This window comes from Quercus suber, unplaced genomic scaffold, assembly GCF_002906115.3.
Source record: "Quercus suber isolate HL8 unplaced genomic scaffold, Cork oak 2.0 scaffold_72, whole genome shotgun sequence".
Taxonomy (NCBI): Eukaryota; Viridiplantae; Streptophyta; class Magnoliopsida; order Fagales; family Fagaceae; genus Quercus; species Quercus suber.
The window spans coordinates 1,250,290-1,253,228 of NW_027069537.1; positions in this window are offsets into that span (position 1 = coordinate 1,250,290).

A 2,939-nucleotide genomic window follows, 5' to 3' on the forward strand; every position below is an offset into this window, starting at 1 on the left:
TGATCATGGGTTTGATTGCCAAAGCAAAGCTCAAGCTACCCAATGGCCTCACAGTTGTTCAGAGGGACTATCCCATTGGTGGTCATACACTGACTAGGAGCACCACACACATCAAAGGCTCCAAGACTGGTGTGTATACCATCCCACAACCTCGTGTTGAGCAAGATGAGGGTGGAGATACAAAGGAGGAGATTGATAGGTTCACCTTGACTCTAGAGCCATCTGCATAGCCATCATCTTCGGCTCCACCACAAGGCTTGAGCAAACTTGATCTATTACTAGCTAAAATGGATCAAATGTCTATAGTACTGGATTCTCATGTACAGCACACCGCAAACCAGTTTGCATACCTTCAAGGACAGATCATCGCCCTATCTTCACAGATACAAGACTTGTCTATGGAGCAAGGCTCAGATTCAGAGTCAGATCAGTTCTGGCCCTTTGGCCATTCCGGTCAAAAAGGGGGAGAAAATTTTGAGGGGGAGCTGGAGAAGAGCTTGCACAGCGTTAGGGGGAGCATAGCTTAGAAACATAGTAACATTGGTTATTGGTCTTACAGACGGTTTAATTCAGTTTCTTTTAGTTTTTATAACTGTTTTACGGCTTGTGGTTTAAAGCTTTGATACTCTGTTTTTATTTCAGTATAATTTCAGTAGTTCTTTTATGATATTCTCTTTTTGTAAGCTTTTAGGGTTTGTTTAATTGCATATTTGTAGGCTTTTATGGTTTGTGCCATGCATTTGCAGTACCTTGTTTTTGCAACCTTTATGCTTGTGTACTTGATGTTTAATGTCATACATTTTACTTCAATACAACACTCTTGTACCCATGTAGGATTGTTCCTAGATGCAAATACTTCACGTATTTCGCATTGGTTGAGTGTTGAATTTGCAAATGATACTCTTCAAATGAGCTTATCATCTTGCATGTCCGGATGTTCATTCCTTGTGTGAATGAGCATAGTGATCGCTTTTGTATAGTGATTGCTTGTTTGATCTTGCCATGATCTAGTGTTTCTATTTCATTTTTCTTGATCATGCTATTATTGCTCCATATGCTTTTCTAGTTTTTTCTGCATACAATGATGTTATTGTGTTGTTATGTTTTAGGAGATACTTGTTTATATGTTTCAAGAGCTTATCAAAATCTAGAATTAGGTGTGAGTGAGTTTTGCCTTTGTTCCCAAACTCACGTTTAAGTCTAGAGTTTATTTTAGGGTTTTGTCACGGAATAGCCAAAGGGGAAGATTGTAAAGTTGTTATTTACAACTATGTAATTTGTTAGCTTTTATTCTGTGCCAAATTTAATTGTAATCATTTTCAATCGTTTATACCCTGTATCTATTGTGGGATTTGTTGTAAGGGATGTGTGATAGAGAGAGAGTGTGAAGACTTAAGCATTTGCTAGCTTCCCGCGGGTATGTCGCGACCTAGCTTCTCGCGAAATGAATCATGTGCCATGCACATGCTGGAATGCGAAGAGTCAAGCTAGGTGGAGACAGCTGTGTCTCGCGAGTATCTCGCGGGTAAGGCCTTCCCGCGAGACTCCTGCGAGGCAATCTGTTCTGCCAGCTTGTACTGAATGACTCACACTTTCTGTACCTATCCTATATATACCCTTATTACCCACAAATGTTGAGGAATGCCTCAAAGAGAAAACCCTAGCCAAACACATTGGGAATTAAAGATTGTTATCCCCACCTTTCTGTATACACTTGCATGTGGTATTTCCTAAACTCTTCCCTTTCCATTTTCATACCATTGAGAGGCTGATAGCCCAAATGCTTACCACACCCTTTGAGAGTGTTGAGTGATGTTTTGGTGCTGCTGGGAAGCATTGGAAGAAGCCTAGAATGGCAGATGCAACATGGAGCTTGTTGCGGGATCCGGAGAGCTAGACAAGACACGGTTCCGAGAAGCCTTGTTAGAGTAGGAGCTTGGAGGGTTTAGGTGCATCGAGTAGATTAGGCTTGGGGGGTTTCTTGCTAACTCATGTATCCCAACTGATTGTCTAGTGGATCGATTTCCGCTTGGAGGGCGGCGGAGAGGTTTTTCACCGAGTTCTTTGGTTTCCTCTTCGAAAACACGTCTCGGTGTTTTCTGTGTTTGCATCTTTCTTCCCTACTCTTTTATATTCCATTATACTACTGTGTTGCTTAGTTTTTGGATTAGAGTAGCTTATGTGTTTATCTGCTCGCATTTATACTATTCCGCACTTAGTATTAAGTTAGAGTAAAATCTATCGAGTCGTAACTTTAATTGGGGGGTCTAAATTGCTCTTGTGTTTTCAACACATTTCTGAGCTTTTAGTGAAATTTGGTGTAGTCACAGAGATGCTTTCAACAAAACCTAATTCAGATTTGTCAGAAGGAGCCTTTTGAACACTTAGTATTTGATCAAGTTTAGAACTAGCAGATCTAGCATCAGATAAATCATGTTCCAAAGTTTTAACTTTATCAAGCAAGAGCATATTCTCAGATTTCACATGGTTCAAAAGATCATTAGCATCAAACAATTTAGCAAGTAAATTTTTCTTTTCAAGCTTAAAAGATGCAATTTTCTTTAAGCCTAATTCAACATTCATGCCATCATTTGCAGCAACTTTGCATTTATTGTAGGCTTTTTGAAGATCTGCATCATTAGAAAGTTTCCCACCAGAAGGGTTCTTTTCAACAGACACACTTTCATTGACTACATCAGTAGCAGTGAAAGCAATGAAGTTTCCATCCTCGTCACATCCGGACTCATCATCAGAAACTTCATTATCAATAAGGGTTACAGCCATAGCCTTCCCCTTAGACCTCAAGTATGTGGAACATTCAGATTTCATATGACCATACCCTTGACATCCAAAACACTGAGAACCCATAGAATTGTTTGAAGATTAACCAACTTTTTTTCTAGGTTTTTCAAAGTTATTAACCTTAGTGGGATCATTCT